Source organism: Oncorhynchus gorbuscha, linkage group LG25, assembly GCF_021184085.1.
Source record: "Oncorhynchus gorbuscha isolate QuinsamMale2020 ecotype Even-year linkage group LG25, OgorEven_v1.0, whole genome shotgun sequence".
Taxonomy (NCBI): Eukaryota; Metazoa; Chordata; class Actinopteri; order Salmoniformes; family Salmonidae; genus Oncorhynchus; species Oncorhynchus gorbuscha.
Genome location: NC_060197.1, coordinates 39,463,091 through 39,487,333, shown reverse-complemented (window position 1 = coordinate 39,487,333; position 24,243 = coordinate 39,463,091). Strand labels below are relative to the sequence as shown.

General features: G+C 28.8%; 1 protein-coding gene across 2 annotated transcripts in view; it reads right to left on the bottom strand.

Annotated features, from left to right (window-relative positions):
- Positions 1-24,243, bottom strand: part of LOC124014455 (ankyrin-2-like) — a 296,971-nt gene that overhangs the window by 184,213 nt on the left and 88,515 nt on the right. The window lies entirely within an intron of this gene.

The following is a 24,243-nucleotide window of genomic DNA, read 5'->3' as shown; positions in this document are numbered from 1 at the left end:
TATAAAACCTTATTTGTTCATCACAAATGGTGAATAACTCACCACAGGTTAATGAGAAGGGTGTGCTTGAAAGGATGCACATAACTCTGCAATGTTTAGTTGTATCGGAGAGAGTCTCAGTCTTAAATCATTTTCCACACACAGTCTGCCTGTATTTAGTTTTCATGCAAGTGAGGGCCGGGAATCCACTCTCACATAGGTACGAGGTTGCAAAGAGCATCAGTGTCTTAACAGAGCAATTTTCCAAGGCAAGAAACTGAGCGCAGCCCTATCCAGAAATCTGGCAGTGGCTTCTGATTAAATTAAATTTTCACAGAACAGCTAATTGCAATTTTGATGAGGCTCTCTTGTTCAGATATTGGTAAGTGGACTGGAGGCAGGGCATGAAAGAGATAACGAATCCAGTTGTATGTTTTGTTCGTTTCGGGAAAGTACCTGAGTAATTGCGCACACAGCTCACTCAGGTGCTTCTCTATGTCACCTTTGACATTGTCCGTAAGCTTGAGTTCATTTTCACACAAAAACTCTTAAAATAATGGAAAGGCCTGTTGTGTTGTCCTTGTTAATGCAGACAGAAAAGAGCTCCAATTTCTTAATCATTGCCTCAATTTTGACCCGCACATTGAATATAGTTTCTGAGAGTCCCTGTAATCCTAGATTCAGATCATTCAGGTGAGAAAAACATCCCCCAGATCGGCCAGTTGTGTGAGAAACTCGTCACCATGCAAACAGTCAGACAAGTGAAAATTATGGTCAGTAAAGAAAACTTTAAGCTCGTCTCTCAATTTTAAAAATGTGTCAATACCTCGCCCCTTGATAACCAACACACTTCTGTATGTTGTAAAATTGTTACATGCCTGTCACGCCTTGGTCTTAGTATTTTGTGTTTTCGTTTATTATTTGGTCAGGCCAGGGTGTGACATGGGTTTATTTTGTTGTGTTTCGTATTGGGGTTTGTAGTATTTGGGATTGCGGCTGAGTAGGGGTGTTGTATAGGCTTGGCTGCCTGAGGCGGTTCTCAATCAGAGTCAGGTGATTCTCGTTGTCTCTGATTGGGAACCGTATTTAGGTAGCCGGGGTTTCTCTGTGTATTTCGTGGGTGATTGTTCCTATCTCTGTGTTAGTGTTCACCAGACAGGCTGTATTAGGTTTCACGTTCCGTTTGTTGTTTTTGTATAGTTATTTTCATGTATCGTCGTTTCATTCATTAAAGAACATGAGTAACCACCACGCTGCATTTCGGTCCGACTCTCTTTTGACAAACGAAGAATGCCATTACAATGCCCATATCATTGCATAATGCAGAAAATACACGAGAGTACAGGGGCCTTGCTTTAACAAAGTTAAACATTTTCACTGTAGTGTCCAAAACATCATTCAAGCTGTCAGGCATTCCCTTGGCAGCAAGAGCCTCTCGGTGGATGCTGCAGTATTCCCAATTGGCGTCGGGAGCAACTGCTTGCACGCGCGTTACCACTCCACTATGTCTCCCTGTCATGGCTTTTGCACCATCAGTACAGATACCAACACATCTTGACCACCAAAGGACATTTGATGTCACAAAGCAGTCCAGTACTCCTGTTGTCCTGGTTTCCAGTGGTTTGCAGAAGATCCCCCATAAACGTAACGGACATATACCAGGAGCTGGGCCAGGCCCGTCACGTCTGTTGACTCATTCAGCTGTAATGCATATAATTCACTGGCTTGTATGTGAAGCAGCATTGTCCCAGCCATACCCGCGGAAGCAGGAAGAATTAAGTCCTCCACAATAGCATGGGGCTTGCCTGTCCTAGCCACTCGGTAGCTCACCATATAAGACGCTTCTATCCCATTCTTATCAATGCTATCTGTTGCTTTTATACATGTCTCACTACTCGAAAGTCCTCTTTATACTCGCTCAAAAAACTCCCGTGGCTTGTTTTTCAAATTGTTGTTTTGTTTCTAAATGTCTGAGCAAGAGTGAAGGTTTACCGTGAGAGAGTAACGTTAATGTGATTGGATGTTAATTATTTGACTAGACTACCTGTATTTGACATTGTGTTGTTATTTCGCTGAACACTAGATGGTTTCATTTCATTTTTGGCAGCGAAACAAAGTTACTCAGGCGAGAGGAAAAAACTCACCCAAATGTATAGCCCCATTAGAAAATATAAATGTACTGTTTGAAAATGTGAAAAAAAATGGCCGTGCTGCTCAATGAGAGAATATCGTCAGAGAGATAGAGAGAGCGAGAGAGAGAGAGAGAGAGAGAGAGAGAGAGAGAGAGAGAGAGAGAGAGAGAGAGAGAGAGAGAGAGAGAGAGAGAGAGAGAGAGAGAGAGAGAGAGAGAGAGAGAGAGAGAGAGAGAGAGAGAGAGAGAGAGAGAGAGAGAGAGAGAGAGAGAGAGAGAGAGAGAGAGAGAGAGCGCTCAATGCATCCCGCACAGGTATTGTCACACCCTGGCCTTTGTATTCTGTGTCTCCGTCAATGGAAGAAATCCCTTACAGGTATGGCCCGTCACAAATCTGTAGCTGTGAATCAGCCTTGAGTTACCACGGCACTCTTTGTATTTCTCTATTCAGTCTTTCCACAGCAGTACACCCATTTATCTTAACAGGGCACAGCGGTTGACCTGACTAATATGCTTTAGGGCACACACAGCCTGGCACTGTAAGTCAGTGAGATAAATACACCTACGCCTAAGGATGAGTTATAACGCAGTGAGTTGGGCCATGACTGCAGTCTTATTTCACCCGCCTTCTCTTTGTTCAGTTGGGAGCGAGTCTTGGGTCCCACACGGACATAAAGTATCTGCCAGGGAATGAGAAGAAAAAGCAAAGAATAAAAGCTATTTCCACTCTGTTATTCCGCTGAGATAAACCCAGCACCTTTACATCAGATCAGATTATTATTTATTTTTATTTTTATATACAATCGCTAGGACCCATTTCTCAATACTTAGGTCACTTTTTCCAAACTCTTCACACAGTTCTCCTAACCAACTTTCAGCTTGGCATGGCAGTTCCTTTCACATTCAAAATGCACTAAAACTACCAAAACACTTTATACATGTCTCAAATCAACAGCTCCCGTTGCCCTGCACGTTCTTCCATAACACTAGCAAAGGTTGTCACCCAACAAGCACACTTTGTCACTCATAAAACAACGACCTAAAAAACACTAACAACAGGTAGCATTACAAAACAAGAATGACACCTCTACTGTTTAGAATTCACTGCAGTTTATGTTACAGGAATGAATCAGACATGATGCAATATGCTTCAATAGGTTTTATGTCATTTTAGTGCATTGAGGGATTCCAAAATACAAGACTTTGCATATACACCATCTACCAATACAGATACAGTAACAATGCTAGTCAACCCTGGACATTCAATGTGGCTCTTTTCCCAAACACATTCCTTCCTCGCCGCCGTGTTTCGGATAAGTTGAAACCAGCCTCATCCACAAAGATGAATATGTGGGGTGTTTGCCTGGCTTCAATCTCCATGACTCTAAAATAAATCCACAAGGCAACATAAGAGTTAGGCTATTACGGTAGTTTACTTTATACCTAAAAACATGCCATTGTGTGTCTCTGTCCTGTTTGGTTTTGTTCAAAACCAGTTCTGTATTTTATAGTCATCTTACCTGGACATATTGGCTCTTGAGTTGCTTGACTCGTTCAGAATTCCTCTCAAAGGGGACAGTGTACAACTGCTTCATCCTGACTTGATGTTGTTTCAGGACTCTAGAAATAGTTGTTGTGCTTACATTGTCTGCCAACACTCTGTCCCGAATCTCTGTGAGTTTTATGCCATTATTTCTGATATATCAACAATTGCCGTTTCCTACACAGCAGTGAAAATCCTACCTCTCCTGCCTGTAGGAGGTAACCGTTGGGTCCTAAGCAGAAATACAAAAACAATTACACAGAAGTGGGTTTGGAGGCTTTTCTCAATTTACTTCTGTAATGTGCAGTTCAGTCAGAATCCCTTGCAGAATGCACATCTTATCTGTTGTTTTGCCAGAAATGTTGAGCGTTTCAGATTTGGCTGGACTCTCAGACCAGCCTCACTCATTGATAGACCATGATTTATTACATGATCAATTATAGTAGCCCTAATCACATCTGAAACTACAGCTCTTGATCTTCCTCTCAGTCTTCTTCCACCATGCATACGTACTCCTCTTCCTCTCCCAGCCACTCTTCTTCCTCTGTCAGCCACTTCTCTTTCTCTGGCTGGGTCCATGTTTACATTACAGTACAGCATTATTCCTAACATGTCCCCTTTTGTATAGATGGTAATGTAATTGAAAGACGTAACACCTGGGTAGGTGTTCAGCTACAATGGGAATCAGCTGTGGTTGGTCTAATTATTTTGATAGTATTTCACTTTTTAGATTTGGAATATATTTCACTATGGTATTACTGTAGAAATGTAGCAAATGGCTGTCTTATTCAAAGTTGTGTTATGTTAGGTTTTGAACTTAAGTTCAACAGTTTTGAAAAGACAATGTTAACATGTGCAAATTGGCCTCTAGGTACATCGAGTTGTGGTTGTGTTTGAATGAGAAAAGAATTCATGAAATTTGAAAGAAGTCGTCATTGAATGCATTTTGTACCAAAGCAATGAAAAATGATCCACAGTTTAGCATACATAGACTGCTGTTGTGTTCACTGTGTGACGAGTTTTGAAAAAGTGACCAAAGTATTGAGAAATGGGTCCTAGCGATCCAGGTTAATTAAGAAGCGCGAGGCGAAACCTTTACCCTTTAAAGGGAAGACAGGTGTGTGTGTGTGTGTGTGTGTGTGTGTGTGTGTGTGTGTGTGTGTGTGTGTGTGTGTGTGTGTGTGTGTGTGTGTGTGTGTGTGTGTGTGTGTGTGTGTGTGTGTGTGTGTGTGTGTGTGTGTGTGTGTGTGTGTGTGTGTGTGTGTGTGTGTGTGTGTGTGTGTGTGTGTTATGGGTCAGAGGCTAAAGCAACCATACCAGTAACATGATTCATTTAATCTTACCCCATGATGTGATTTCAAGCAATCTTAACTCAGTTTCCAGCTCTAGAAGAGAGAGAACAACAACAACAACAACATTTGAGTCGAGCCATTTGCCTCGTATCATTGACTGCTTTTCTCCATATCCTTCCACCAAGTGTTAGTTATATGAGAGGAACCCCGTCTCACTACTCCTGAGGAGCGTATCACTACTCCTGATGGAACTATCTGGAAAGGGAAGGATGTGACGAGAAGAAATGTGCCACAGGTGCAATAATAACAAGACAAACAGAGTGGAGACTCAATGGGGAGGGCAAAACAGAGGGATAAAGAGATTAAGAGAAGATGGAGAAAACAGAGGGATAAAGAGATTGAGAGAAGATGGAGAAAAGATGGATAAAGAGATTGAGAGAAGATGGAGAAAACAGAGGGATAAAGAGATTGAGAGAAGATGGAGAAAAGAGGGATAAAGAGATTGAGAGAAGATGGAGAAAAGAGGGATAAAGAGATGAGTAGAAGATGGAGAAAACAGGGGAGATGGAGGAAAGAGGGATAAAGAGATTGAGAGAAGATGGAGAAAACAGAGGGATAAAGAGATTGAGAGAAGATGGAGAAAAGAGGGATAAAGAGATTGAGAGAAGATGGAGAAAACAGAGGGATAAAGAGATTGAGAGAAGATGGGGAGGTAGCAAGAGAGAGTGGGTAGGTGGATAATGAGATAGGGAGGGAGAAAGAGCGAGAGAGAGGGGGTGTGTGTGTGTGAGAGAGAGAGAGAGAGAGAGAGAGAGAGAGAGAGAGAGAGAGAGAGAGAGAGAGAGAGAGAGAGAGAGAGAGAGAGAGAGAGAGAGAGAGAGAGAGAGAGAGAGAGAGAGAGAAAACAATAGACACACATGAACAAATGAACGTACCAATAAACACACACACCCACACACACACACACACACACACACACACACACACACACACACACACACACACACACACACACACACACACACACACACACACACACACACACACACACACACACACACACACACACACACACACACACACACACACACACACATCCATAAACACACACACACACACACACATCCATAAACAAACACATCCATAAACACACACACACATCCATAAGCATAAGCAATCTAAGCTTGATTGGAGTCCACCTGTGGTAAATTCAATTGATTGAACATGATTTGGAAAGGCACACACCTGTCTATATAAGGTCCCACAGTTGACAGTGCATGTCAGAGCAAAAACCAAGCCATGAGGGTCGAAGGAATTGTCGGTAGAGCACAGAGACAGGATTGTGTCGAGGCACAGTTCTGGGGAAGGGTGCCAAAACCGTTGAAGGTCCCCAAGAACACAGTGGCCTCCGTCATTCTTAAACGGATGAAGTTTGAAGCCACCAAGACTCTTCCTTGAGCTGCCGCTGCGCAATCGCGGGAGAATGGCATTGGGCAGGGAGGTGACCAAGAACCCGATGATCACTCTGACAGAGTTCTGGAGTTCCTCTGTGGAGATGGGAGAACCTTCCAGAAGGACATCCATCTCTGCAGCACTCCAACAATCAGGCCTTTACGGTAGAGTGGCCAGACGGAAGCCAATCCTCAGTAAAAGGCACATGACAGCCACTTGGAGTTTGGCAAAATGCACCTAAAGACTCTCAGACCATGAGAAACAAGATTCTCTTGTCTGACGAAATCAAGATTGAACTATTTTGCCTGAATGCCAAGCTTCACATCTGGAGAAAACCTGACATCATCCCTACTGTGAAGCATGGTGGTGGCAGCATCTGTGGGGATGTTTTTCGGCGGCAGAGACTGGGAGACTAGTCAGGATGGAGGCAAAGATGAACGGAGCAATGTACAGAGAGATCATTGATGAAAACCTGCTCCAGAGCACTCAGGACCTCAGACTGGGACAAAGGTTCACCTTCCAACAGGACAACGACCTCTAAGCGCACAGCCTTGCGTGGCCCAGCCAGAGCCTGGACTTGGGAGAAACTGCTTAAATACTTATGGGCCAAGCTTGTAGAATCATACCTAAGAAGACTCGAGGCTGTAATTGCTGCCAAAGGTGTGTCAACAGAGCACTGAGTAAAGAGTCTGAATACTTATGTAAATGTAATATTTCAGTTGTATATTTTTAAGAAATTAGCAAACATTTCGTAAAAACCTGTTTTTGCTTTGTCATTATGGGGTATTGTGTGTAGATTGAGGGAATAAAAAAAATCAATTTTAGAATAAGGCTTTAATGTAACAAAATGTTGAAAAAGTCAAGGAGTCTGAATACTTTCCGAATACACTATAGCTTGCTAAGAGCTTCATAAGAGCTTTGGGAAACCATATAATCACATCCAAATCATGTTGACCTTCAAGGACACAAACAGGTCTTAGCACTCTTGCCGTCCTCAGCATTTTAATCAGCACCTGCCATTTGCTGCTGTCAAAACACTAAAGTGCAAAACACCTGACGTCACCTGAACCAGAGAGCCTCATTCGATCCGGAGCAGCACCCTTGGAATGGGTCCCAAGGCATTACTAATGGATCGATCGCCTCATCCATAATTAACCCTTGGCTGACTGTTCTCTGTCAGCAACATTCAGGAGGAAGGCAAAGTGTTCATTAAGGTCAGTGTAAGCACTTTCTTCTATAGCACTCTAGAGTAGCTTTATGGATGTCATTCTCTGGTAACGTCCCCAGTGGTACACTATTCCCTACATAGTGCACTACTTTTGATTCACAGTGTAGTAGTGCACTATATTTTTGGGAATAGTGTACTATGGACGCTGGAGTAGTGCACTATATAGGGAATAGGGTGCTACGGGCCCTGGAGTAGTGCACTATATAGGGAATAAGGTGCTACGGGCCCTGGAGTAGTGCACTATATAGGGAATAGGGTGCTACGGGCCCTGGAGTAGTGCACTATATATGGAATAGGGTGCTACGGGCCCTGGAGTAGTGCACTATATATGGAATAGGGTGCTACGGGCCCTGGAGTAGTGCACTATATAGGGAATAGGGCGCTACGGGCCCTAGAGTAGTGCACTATATAGGGAATAGGGTGCTACGGGCCCTGGAGTAGTGCACTATATAGGGAATAGGGTGCTACGGCCCCTGGAGTAGTGCACTATGTAGGGAATAAGGTGCTACGGGCCCTGGAGTAGTGCACAATATAGGGAATAAGGTGCTACGGGCCCTGGAGTAGTGCACTATATAGGGAATAGGGTGCTACGGGCCCTGGAGTAGTGCACTATATAGGGAATGGGGTGCCATTTATGACTGAGCTTCAGTCAACAGGAGACCACTCAGCACAGAGCCCGGGGTCATAGCGCATTGTCCAGTGTGTCCACTATAGAGTGGGGTCGATCACAGTTCATTACATATGATGATGGGGATTTAACTTGGCATCTATATAAATAGTATGGAGAAACACTTCTCAGTAATAGACTGCTATGATGTCTCAGTCTTCGAGTCGTCTATGGAGCAGAGAGGTGTTTTGATACCTCCAGACCCACCAGTTCCTCACCACACAGCCTGGCCCCCAAGCAGACAGAGAGTAAACAGAGAGGAGACCCTCCCCAACCCAACCACTCCCTCGCTTTCTTTCTCTCATTCTCTCCATCGCATCTCTATCTGTTCTCTGATATGTGTCTGTTCTGTCTGTTTCTTTCTCCCTCTGTTTTCTTCACCTCTGCATATCGAGACAATAGATACAGGGATGTGGGATGTTTGTGGAGGGATGAGAGAAGGAGAAAGGAAGAGGAGAGAGGGAGACAGTGAGAGGGAGGGAGACAGTGAGAGGGAGGGAGACAGTGAGAGGGAGGGAGACAGTGAGAGGGAGGGAGACAGTGAGAGGGAGACAGTGAGAGGGAGGGAGACAGTGAGAGGGAGGGAGACAGTGAGTGGGAGACAGTGAGTGGAAGGTGAGATGGAGAAAGGGGGAGAGAGAGAGAGAGAGAGAGAGAGAGAGAGAGAGAGAGAGAGAGAGAGAGAGAGAGAGAGAGAGAGAGAGAGAGAGAGAGAGAGAGAGAGAGAGAGAGAGAGAGAGAGAGAGAGAAAGAGAGAGAGAGAGAGAGAGAGAGAGAGAGAGAGAGAGAGAGAGAGAGAGAGAGAGAGAGAGAGAGAGGGAGAGGAGATAGTGAGAGAGGGCGAGAATGAGAGGGGGAGAGAAGGGGAGAGAGAGAGAAGGAGAGTGAGAGAGCAGGGTGGGGATACTGCTAGCCCCCCTCACCCCTGTCTGGCCTTGTCTCTCATTTTATTGAACAAGAGATTATTCCAGACAGACAGATGAGGTACCAGACACACGCACGCACACACGCACACCCTGACACACACACACGCGCACGCACACACGCGCACACACACACCCAGATATACACACACACGGATGCTCGCCTCAACCAGTGGAACATAATCATATTGTGTTGTCCTTTAGAATGGAGGCAGTAAGGATGTGGAGTTGGAGACTATTGAACATGACGAGCACATACAGACTTAAAACATAACTTTCTCTCTACTCCTTTTAACTGGTGAAGATGAGCGGTGAACCGGAACACCTGAAGGCACTTAGTTCTGAAGGCCCATCATCTGTTAAACGCCGCCAATTTGTCTGGGGAGTTATTCCGACGCAAATCAGAGAGGACACTCAAGCGGCCCAGTAATTCTGCGAGGGAGGTCGATGCCTCTTCTCCCATTAGGATCGACCAGCAGCTAGCAATCACAGCATTTGTGAAGTGCAGTGCAAACTCTGTAATATCCCACTTTCGACCTTCAAACCAAGGGAGTCGAATATCTCACTTTCCACCTTCAAACCAAGGGAGTCAAATATCTCACTTTCCACCTTCCAACCACAGGAGTCAAATATCTCACTTTCCACCTTCCAACCACAGGAGTCAAATATCTCACTTTCCACCTTCCAACCACGAATATCTCACTTTCCACCTTCCAACCACAGGAGTCAAATATCTCACTTTCTACCTTCCAACCAAGGGAGTCAAATATCTCACTTTCCACCTTCCAACCACAGGAGTCAAATATCTCACTTTCCACCTTCCAACCACAGGAGTCAAATATCTCACTTTCCACCTTCCAACCAAGGGAGTCGAATATCTCACTTTCCACCTTCCAACCAAGGCAGTCGAATATCTCACTTTCCACCTTCCAACCAAGGGAGTCGAATATCTCACTTTCCACCTTCCAGTATAGGACGAGTCAACAACATTATTTGGGTATGAGTTAACAGAATATGAACTTTTAAAATTGAGATTTTCCCTGCACAGTTACTTTCACAGTGATGATGCCTCAAGGCTACGTCTGCTAATGTCTTGTTGCACCTGGATGGCTGGTGAGGCTGATCCAATAGGATAGCGTGGGGGGGAAATGAAGTTTTCATCAGGTAGCTAATTAGACCATGTTTATTCATTATTTATGTATTTCTTCAGGTCTTAGTTATATCGTTTTATGATGAGATTTCTTTGAAGGGAAATGTTTGTTAGATGTGTAACAGTTATTTGATCATGATTGACAAGCCGATCAGAAAGAGTAGGAGGAGAAAGAGTGACAGAGACCGGAAACGAGATCACAGCGTTAGCTTGCTAGCTACCCTGTTGAAAACAGAGATTCATTTTCTAACCATAATACCGATCATACAACAAGCATACGAGTGTCACGGACAAACAGAGGTGAAAATCCCAGAGTATTTGTTTCTTTCCACTGTAACAATACAACGACATCGCAGTACTGGAGACGCCCTTGAACTGCAGGACAGCAGCCAGAACAAGAGATCACACTTTATTCATCAGAAAATGACCCCCCCCTTCATCAGCAAACAGATTAACTGTCTCTTTCATCTTGAAAAGGGTGTGTGTGAGCATGTGAGCGTGTGTGTGTGTGTGTGTGTGTGTGTGTGTGTGTGTGTGTGTGTGTGTGTGTGTGTGTGTGTGTGTGTGTGTGTGTGTGTGTGTGTGTGTGTGTGTGTGTGTGTGTGTGTGTGTGTGTGTGTGTGTGTGTGTGTGTGTGTGTGTGTGTGTGTGTGTGTGCATGCGAGTGCGCGTGAGTGTGTGTTACTGGAAAGTACAGTTCTCAGGGCTTTTAGACCAACCAGGGTATTATTTCAAAGACAGGGAATCAATCAGAAAGTGAAGACTTAACAGTAAAAATGAAACGCTGAGATTAGAGAGCTTCAAAGGCATCGACACAGGAGAGCCAACAACTCACCGTACCGTAGTGCTATACAACTGTTATAACTTTAATGATGCCAAATTCTGATCTCTCTCTCTTCTCTGTGTGTCTGTGTGTGTCTGTGTGTGTGTCTCTGTGTGTGTGTGTGTTTCCGTGGGGCTGAGCACTGTAACACATTATAACTGCAGCATTGTATCAGTCTTAAGCAGACAGCCTCCCTCGGAGTCAATTGCCCTGCGATTAGGAGAGTCAGACAGCACAGATCAACAATCTGATAGACCCATTACTCGGTCACTGGTGCTGCAAAAAGGTACCGCTGGGAGTGAGGGATGGAGGGAGGGAGAGATATATAGGGGGAGGGGAGGCAAGGGTGAGGGAGTGTATCAATAATTCAAACATTGATTCCTAATCTCCCAACTGGTATCCAGAGGTCCACAGAGAAGGGAAAAACCTGGAACTCAATGTTGTGCATTCAGCTTTAATGTGATTCCATCACCAGCCTTTTCCACTTCTACATCAAATCCATGTCGCTCTTTAAAAAGTGCTACATCTTAGCATCTCATGAAATCGGCTTCACCTAAATCTCCATTGATTTGTATTTTTTCATCCGCTACACAACAAGAAGATTAATATTTAATACATGTTTAAGTCCATCCTCTAGCCTATGAGTATAAGCCTGAGATATGGCAAAGATGGAGAGAAGAGAGCGAGGGAGAGAGAGAGAAAGAGAGAGACTGACCTCAACCCAGTCTCTTAGAGCGTTCACAGTCAGTCCACTGACACCCCTATCAGATCACATCAAAACCACACTCTACTTGAACAGAGCTATGCTCAATCATGAGGCATCAAAGCCAAAGGAATTGACTAATATTAAGAAACGATATAGATGGAAGGAAAGTAGGGTGGAAATATACAAAACAAACAATTAGGCAACAACAAATTAAATACCTTCTAGACATCTTAATGGACAAAATGTTACACTGTAATAGTGAAGGTGTAAACTTGGCAGTAGAAAACCTAAACAGTATATTTGATCTCTCTGTCATGTTTTGTCATATATTGTCATGTCTTGTCCTTGTGCTTCCTCTTCTATTCGTTTCCCCCTGCTGGTCTTATTAGGTTCTTTCCCTCTTTCTATCCATCTCTCTCCCCCTCCCTCTCTCCCCCCCCTCTCTCTCTCTCTCTCTCTATCGTTCCGTTCCTGCTCCCAGCTGTTCCTCATTCTCCTAACTACCTCATTTACTCTTTCACACCTGTTCCCTATTTTGCCCTCTGATTAGAGTCCCTATTTCTCCCTCTGTTTCTGCGTCTGTCCTTGTCGGATCCTTGTTTGATGTTTGCTGTTCTGTGTCCTTGTTCCGCCCTGTCGTGTTTCTGCCTTCTTCAGATGCTGCGTGTGAGCAGGTATCTATATCAGCTACGGCCTGCGCCCTCCCGAAGCGACCTGCAGTCTGTGGTCGCGTCTCCAGTTGTTCCCCTCTACTGCCTAGAGGAATTCAGTTTTCCTGTTTGACTTTACCTGAGATTATATCCAGGATTATCGTTTTTGTTATAGACTGGAATAAAGACTCTGTTTCTGCTAAGTCGCTTTTGGGTCCTCATTCACCAGCATAACACTCTCAGCTTTCCTATAAAATCTAAACATTTCAAGCAGACAACCTAAGAAAATGAATAACAATGACAAATGGTTTGATGAAGAATGCAAAAACCTTAGAAAGAAATTGAGAACCCTATCCAACCAAAAACATAGAGACCCAGAAAACCTGAGCCTTCACTATGGTGAATCACTAAAATAATACAGAAATACACTACGGAAAAAGAAGGAACAGCACGTCAGAAATCAGCTCAATTTAAATGAAGAATCCATAGAACCTAACCACTTCTGGGAAAATTGGAAAACTCTTAACAAACAACAACACGTAGAGTTATCTATCCAAAATGGAGATGTATGGATAAACCACTTCTCCAATCTGTTTGTCTCTATATCAAAGAACAAACAACACGTAGAGTTATCCATCCAAAATGGAGATGTATGGATAAACCACTTCTCCGATCTGTTTGTCTCTATATCAAAGAACAAACAGCAAAAACATATACATGATCAAATACAAATCTTAGAATCAACTATTAAAGACTACCAAAAAGCTTGTGGTGTTGATGGTATCCTCAATGAAATGATAAAATATACATATAGCAAAATCCAATTTGTTATACTTAAACTCTTTAACATAATCCTCAGCTCTGGCATCTTCCCCAATATTTGGAACCAAGGACTGATCACCCCAAACCACAAAAGTTGAGACAAATTTGACCCCAATAACTACCGTGGGATATGCGTCAACAGCAACCTTGGGAAAATCCTCTGCATTATCATTAACAGCAAACTTGTACATTTCCTCAGGGAAACCAATGTACTGAGCAAATGTCAAATTGTCTTTTTACCAAATTACCGTACAACAGACCATGTATTCACCCTGCACACCCTAATTGCCAAACAAACAAAACAAAGCAAAGTCTTCTCATGCTTTGTTGATTTAAAAAAAGCGTTCCACTCAATTTGGCATGAGGGTCTGCTATACAAATTGATGAAAAGTGGTGTTGGGGAAAAACATTCCGTATAAAAATATCCATGTACACAAAACAACAAGTGTGCGGTTAAAAATGGCAAAAAAACACTTTTCTTTCCACAGGGCCGGGAGGTGAGACATTGATGCAGCTTAAGTATTATTATATGTATATTATAGTATTATTATATTATTATTATATGTATTATTATATGTATTATTATATGTATTATTATATTATTATTATATTATTATTATATGTATTATTATATGTATTATTCTATGTATTATATGTATTATTATATGTATTATTATATGTATTATTCTATTATTATTATATGTATTATTATATGTATTATTATATGTATTATTATATGTATTATTATATGTATTATTATATGTATTATTATATGTATTATTATATGTATTATTCTATTATTATTATATGTATTATTATATGTATTATTATATGTATTATTATATGTATTATTATATGTATTATTCTATTATTATTATATGTATTATTATATGTATTATTATATGTATTATTATATGTATTATTATATGTATTATTATATGTATTATTATATGTATTATTCTATTATTATTATATGTATTATTATATGTATTATTATATTATTATTATATGTATTATTATATGTATTATTCTATTATTATTATATGTATTATTATATGTATTATTCTATTATTATTATATGTATTATTATATTATTATTCTATTATTATTATATGTATTATTATATGTATTATTCTATTATTATTATATGTATTATTATATGTATTATTCTATTATTATTATATTATTATTATATGTATTATTATATTATTATTATATGTATTATTATATGTATTATTATATGTATTATTCTATTATTATTATATGTATTATTATATTTTATTATTTATTATATTATATTATTATTATATGTATTATTCTATTATTATTATATGTATTATTCTATTATTATTATATGTATTATTATATGTATTATTCTATTATTATTCTATGTATTATTATATGTATTATTCTATTATTATTATATGTATTATTATATGTATTATTCTATTATTATTATATGTATTATTATATGTATTATTCTATTATTATTATATTATTATTATATGTATTATTATATTATTATTATATGTATTATTATATGTATTATTATATGTATTATTCTATTATTATTATATGTATTATTATATTTTATTATTTATTATATCATATTATTATTATATGTATTATTCTATTATTATTATATGTATTATTCTATTATTATTATATGTATTATTATATGTATTATTCTATTATTATTCTATGTATTATTATATGTATTATTCTATTATTATTATATGTATTATTATATGTATTATTCTATTATTATTATATGTATTATTATATGTATTATTCTATTATTATTATATTATTATTATATGTATTATTATATTATTATTATATGTATTATTATATGTATTATTATATGTATTATTCTATTATTATTATATGTATTATTATATTTTATTATTTATTATATCATATTATTATTATATATTATTCTATTATTATTATATGTATTATTCTATTATTATTATATGTATTATTATATGTATTATTCTATTATTATTCGATGTATTATTATATTATTATTATATGTATTATTCTATTATTATTATATGTATTATTATATGTATTATTATATGTATTATTCTATTATTATTATATGTATTATTATATTATTATTATATGTATTATTATATGTATTATTATATTTTATTATTTATTATATCATATTATTATTATATGTATTATTATATGTATTATTATATGTATTATTATATGTATTATTATATTTTATTATTTATTATATCATATTATTATTATATGTATTATTATATGTATTATTATATGTATTATTATATGTATTATTATATGTATTATTATATGTATTATTATATTATTATTATATGTATTATTATATGTATTATTCTATTATTATTCTATTATTATTATATGTATTATTATATGTATTATTCTATTATTATTCTATTATTATTATATGTATTATTCTATTATTATTATATGTATTATTATATGTATTATTATATGTATTATTCTATTATTATTCTATTATTATTATATGTATTATTCTATTATTATTATATGTATTATTATATGTATTATTCTATTATTATTATATGTATTATTATATGTATTATTATATGTATTATTATATGTATTATTATATTTTATTATTCTATTATTATTATATGTATTATTCTATTATTATTATATGTATTATTCTATTATTATTCTATTATTATATGTATTATTCTATTATTATTCTATTATTATTATATGTATTATTCTATTATTATTATATGTATTATTATATGTATTATTCTATTATTATTATATGTATTATTATATGTATTATTATATGTATTATTCTATTATTATTATATGTATTATTATATGTATTATTCTATTATTATTCTATTATTATTATATGTATTATTCTATTATTATTATATGTATTATTATATGTATTATTATATGTATTATTATATGTATTATTATATGTATTATTATATGTATTATTATATGTATTATTATATTTTATTATTCTATTATTATTATATGTATTATTCTATTATTATTATATGTATTATTCTATTATTATTCTATTATTATTATATGTATTATTCTATTATTATTCTATTATTATTATATGTATTATTCTATTATTATTATATGTATTATTATATGTATTATTCTATTATTATTATATGTATTATTATATGTATTATTATATGTATTATTCTATTATTATTATATGTATTATTATATGTATTATTATATGTATTATTATATTTTATTATTCTATTATTATTATATGTATTATTATATGTATTATTATATTTTATTATTCTATTATTATTATATGTATTATTATATTTTATTATTTATTATATCATATTATTATTATATTATTATTATATGTATTATTATATGTATTATTATATGTATTATTCTATGTATTATTATATGTATTATTCTATTATTATTATATGTATTATTATATTTTATTATTTATTATATCATATTATTATTATATGTATTATTATATGTATTATTATATTTTATTATTTATTATATCATATTATTATTATATTATTATTATATGTATTATTCTATGTATTATTATATTATTATTATATGTATTATTCTATGTATTATTATATTATTATTATATGTATTATTCTATTATTATTATATGTATTATTATATGTATTATTATATGTATTATTATATGTATTATTATATTTTATTATTCTATTATTATTATATGTATTATTCTATTATTATTATATGTATTATTCTATTATTATTCTATTATTATTATATGTATTATTCTATTATTATTATATGTAGTATTATATGTATTATTCTATTATTATTATATGTATTATTATATGTATTATTATATTATTATTATATGTATTATTCTATGTATTATTATATTATTATTATATGTATTATTCTATTATTATTATATGTATTATTATATGTATTATTATATGTATTATTATATGTATTATTATATTTTATTATTCTATTATTATTATATGTATTATTCTATTATTATTATATGTATTATTCTATTATTATTCTATTATTATTATATGTATTATTCTATTATTATTATATGTATTATTCTATTATTATTCTATTATTATTATATGTATTATTCTATTATTATTCTATTATTATTATATGTATTATTCTATTATTATTATATGTATTATTATATGTATTATTCTATTATTATTATATGTATTATTATATGTATTATTATATGTATTATTCTATTATTATTATATGTATTATTATATGTATTATTATATGTATTATTATATTTTATTATTCTATTATTATTATATGTATTATTATATTATTATTATATGTATTATTATATTATTATTATATGTATTATTATATGTATTATTATATGTATTATTATATGTATTATTATATGTATTATTATATGTATTATTCTATGTATTATTCTATGTATTATTATATGTATTATTATATGTATTATTATATGTATTATTATATTTTATTATTCTATTATTATTATATGTATTATTCTATTATTATTATATGTATTATTCTATTATTATTCTATTATTATATGTATTATTCTATTATTATTCTATTATTATTATATGTATTATTCTATTATTATTATATGTATTATTATATGTATTATTCTATTATTATTATATGTATTATTATATGTATTATTATATGTATTATTCTATTATTATTATATGTATTATTATATGTATTATTCTATTATTATTCTATTATTATTATATGTATTATTCTATTATTATTATATGTATTATTATATGTATTATTATATGTATTATTATATGTATTATTATATGTATTATTATATGTATTATTATATGTATTATTATATGTATTATTATATGTATTATTCTATTATTATTATATGTATTATTATATGTATTATTCTATTATTATTATATTATTATTATATGTATTATTATATTATTATTATATGTATTATTATATGTATTATTACATGTATTATTCTATTATTATTATATGTATTATTATATTTTATTATTTATTATATCATATTATTATTATATGTATTATTCTATTATTATTATATGTATTATTCTATTATTATTATATGTATTATTATATGTATTATTCTATTATTATTCTATGTATTATTATATTATTATTATATGTATTATTCTATTATTATTATATGTATTATTATATGTATTATTATATGTATTATTCTATTATTATTATATGTATTATTATATTATTATTATATGTATTATTATATGTATTATTATATTTTATTATTTATTATATCATATTATTATTATATGTATTATTATATGTATTATTATATGTATTATTATATTTTATTATTTATTATATCATATTATTATTATATGTATTATTATATGTATTATTATATTTTATTATTCTATTATTATTATATGTATTATTATATTATTATTATATGTATTATTATATTATTATTATATGTATTATTATATGTATTATTATATGTATTATTATATGTATTATTATATGTATTATTATATGTATTATTCTATGTATTATTCTATGTATTATTATATGTATTATTATATGTATTATTATATGTATTATTATATTTTATTATTCTATTATTATTATATGTATTATTCTATTATTATTATATGTATTATTCTATTATTATTCTATTATTATATGTATTATTCTATTATTATTCTATTATTATTATATGTATTATTCTATTATTATTATATGTATTATTATATGTATTATTCTATTATTATTATATGTATTATTATATGTATTATTATATGTATTATTCTATTATTATTATATGTATTATTATATGTATTATTCTATTATTATTCTATTATTATTATATGTATTATTCTATTATTATTATATGTATTATTATATGTATTATTCTATTATTATTATATGTATTATTATATGTATTATTATATGTATTATTCTATTATTATTATATGTATTATTATATGTATTATTCTATTATTATTCTATTATTATTATATGTATTATTCTATTATTATTATATGTATTATTATATGTATTATTATATGTATTATTATATGTATTATTATATGTATTATTATATGTATTATTATATGTATTATTATATGTATTATTCTATTATTATTATATGTATTATTATATGTATTATTCTATTATTATTATATTATTATTATATGTATTATTATATTATTATTATATGTATTATTATATGTATTATTACATGTATTATTCTATTATTATTATATGTATTATTATATTTTATTATTTATTATATCATATTATTATTATATGTATTATTCTATTATTATTATATGTATTATTCTATTATTATTATATGTATTATTATATGTATTATTCTATTATTATTCTATGTATTATTCTATTATTATTATATGTATTATTCTATTATTATTATATGTATTATTATATGTATTATTATATGTATTATTATATGTATTATTATATTATTATTATATGTATTATTATATGTATTATTCTATTATTATTCTATTATTATTATATGTATTATTATATGTATTATTCTATTATTATTCTATTATTATTATATGTATTATTCTATTATTATTATATGTATTATTCTATTATTATTATATGTATTATTATATGTATTATTCTATTATTATTCTATTATTATTATATGTATTATTCTATTATTATTATATGTATTATTATATGTATTATTATATGTATTATTATATGTATTATTATATGTATTATTATATGTATTATTATATGTATTATTATATGTATTATTATATTTTATTATTCTATTATTATTATATGTATTATTCTATTATTATTATATGTATTATTCTATTATTATTCTATTATTATTATATGTATTATTCTATTATTATTCTATTATTATTATATGTATTATTCTATTATTATTATATGTATTATTATATGTATTATTCTATTATTATTATATGTATTATTATATGTATTATTATATGTATTATTCTATTATTATTATATGTATTATTATATGTATTATTATATTTTATTATTCTATTATTATTATATGTATTATTATATGTATTATTATATTTTATTATTCTATTATTATTATATGTATTATTATATTTTATTATTTATTATATCATATTATTATTATATTATTATTATATGTATTATTATATGTATTATTATATGTATTATTCTATGTATTATTATATGTATTATTCTATTATTATTATATGTATTATTATATTTTATTATTTATTATATCATATTATTATTATATGTATTATTATATGTATTATTATATTTTATTATTTATTATATCATATTATTATTATATTATTATTATATGTATTATTCTATGTATTATTATATTATTATTATATGTATTATTCTATGTATTATTATATTATTATTATATGTATTATTCTATTATTATTATATGTATTATTATATGTATTATTATATGTATTATTATATGTATTATTATATTTTATTATTCTATTATTATTATATGTATTATTCTATTATTATTATATGTATTATTCTATTATTATTCTATTATTATTATATGTATTATTCTATTATTATTATATGTATTATTATATGTATTATTCTATTATTATTATATGTATTATTATATGTATTATTATATTATTATTATATGTATTATTCTATGTATTATTATATTATTATTATATGTATTATTCTATTATTATTATATGTATTATTATATGTATTATTATATGTATTATTATATGTATTATTATATTTTATTATTCTATTATTATTATATGTATTATTCTATTATTATTATATGTATTATTCTATTATTATTATATGTATTATTATATGTATTATTATATGTATTATTATATGTATTATTCTATGTATTATTCTATGTATTATTATATGTATTATTATATGTATTATTATATGTATTATTATATTTTATTATTCTATTATTATTATATGTATTATTCTATTATTATTATATGTATTATTCTATTATTATTCTATTATTATATGTATTATTCTATTATTATTCTATTATTATTATATGTATTATTCTATTATTATTATATGTATTATTATATGTATTATTCTATTATTATTATATGTATTATTATATGTATTATTATATGTATTATTCTATTATTATTATATGTATTATTATATGTATTATTCTATTATTATTCTATTATTATTATATGTATTATTCTATTATTATTATATGTATTATTATATGTATTATTATATGTATTATTATATGTATTATTATATGTATTATTATATGTATTATTATATGTATTATTATATGTATTATTATATGTATTATTATATTTTATTATTCTATTATTATTATATGTATTATTCTATTATTATTATATGTATTATTCTATTATTATTCTATTATTATTATATGTATTATTCTATTATTATTCTATTATTATTATATGTATTATTCTATTATTATTATATGTATTATTATATGTATTATTCTATTATTATTATATGTATTATTATATGTATTATTATATGTATTATTCTATTATTATTATATGTATTATTATATGTATTATTATATGTATTATTATATTTTATTATTCTATTATTATTATATGTATTATTATATGTATTATTATATTTTATTATTCTATTATTATTATATGTATTATTATATTTTATTATTTATTATATCATATTATTATTATATTATTATTATATGTATTATTATATGTATTATTATATGTATTATTCTATGTATTATTATATGTATTATTATATTATTATTATATGTATTATTATATTTTATTATTTATTATATCATATTATTATTATATGTATTATTATATGTATTATTATATTTTATTATTTATTATATCATATTATTATTATATTATTATTATATGTATTATTCTATGTATTATTATATTATTATTATATGTATTATTCTATGTATTATTATATTATTATTATATGTATTATTCTATTATTATTATATGTATTATTATATGTATTATTATATGTATTATTATATGTATTATTATATTTTATTATTCTATTATTATTATATGTATTATTCTATTATTATTATATGTATTATTCTATTATTATTCTATTATTATTATATGTATTATTCTATTATTATTATATGTATTATTATATGTATTATTCTATTATTATTATATGTATTATTATATGTATTATTATATTATTATTATATGTATTATTCTATGTATTATTATATTATTATTATATGTATTATTCTATTATTATTATATGTATTATTATATGTATTATTATATGTATTATTATATGTATTATTATATTTTATTATTCTATTATTATTATATGTATTATTCTATTATTATTATATGTATTATTCTATTATTATTCTATTATTATTATATGTATTATTCTATTATTATTATATGTATTATTCTATTATTATTCTATTATTATTATATGTATTATTCTATTATTATTATATGTATTATTATATTATTATTCTATTATTATTATATGTATTATTCTATTATTATTCTATTATTATTCTATTATTATTATATGTATTATTATATGTATTATTATATGTATTATTATATTTTATTATTCTATTATTATTATATGTATTATTATATTATTATTATATGTATTATTATATTATTATTATATGTATTATTATATGTATTATTATATGTATTATTATATGTATTATTATATGTATTATTATATGTATTATTATATGTATTATTCTATGTATTATTATATGTATTATTATATGTATTATTCTATTATTATTATATGTATTATTATATTTTATTATTTATTATATCATATTATTATTATATGTATTATTATATGTATTATTATATTTTATTATTTATTATATCATATTATTATTATATTATTATTATATGTATTATTCTATGTATTATTATATTATTATTATATGTATTATTCTATGTATTATTATATTATTATTATATGTATTATTATATTTTATTATTTATTATATCATATTATTATTATATGTATTATTATATGTATTATTATATTTTATTATTTATTATATCATATTATTATTATATTATTATTATATGTATTATTATATGTATTATTATATGTATTATTATATGTATTATTATATGTATTATTATATTATTATTATATGTATTATTATATGTATTATTATATGTATTATTATATTATTATTATATTATTATTATATGTATTATTATATTTTATTATTTATTATATCATATTATTATTATATTATATGTATTATTATATTATTATTATATGTATTATTATATGTATTATTATATTTTATTATTCTATTATTATTATATGTATTATTATATGTATTATTATATTTTATTATTCTATTATTATTATATTATTATTATATGTATTATTATATTTTATTATTTATTATATCATATTATTATTATATTATATGTATTATTATATTATAATTTATATTATTATCATTATTTTAAAAGAGGAACACTTGGAAGCAGGTTCTTATGGAAGCAAAATAATATCTAGATGATCTCAGTCAAACACACACACTTGCACTTACTGTACACACACACAAAGACCAGGGACCCACCCTTGTCAGTTTGTGACAGTAGCCTCCACCCTAACAAAGGTGTGCACAGCAACAAAAACACACTAGAGAGAAAGAGAGCGAAAGAGAGAGAGAGAGGGAGAGTGAGAGAGAGAGAGAGCGAGAGAGCGAGAGAGCGACAGAAAATGAAGAGAAAACCCTTACCAGCACTTCTCCAACAGCTTTTATTCTGTAAAGATCATCCACACACCCATCATCACAAATCAAGCCCACCAATGATGCT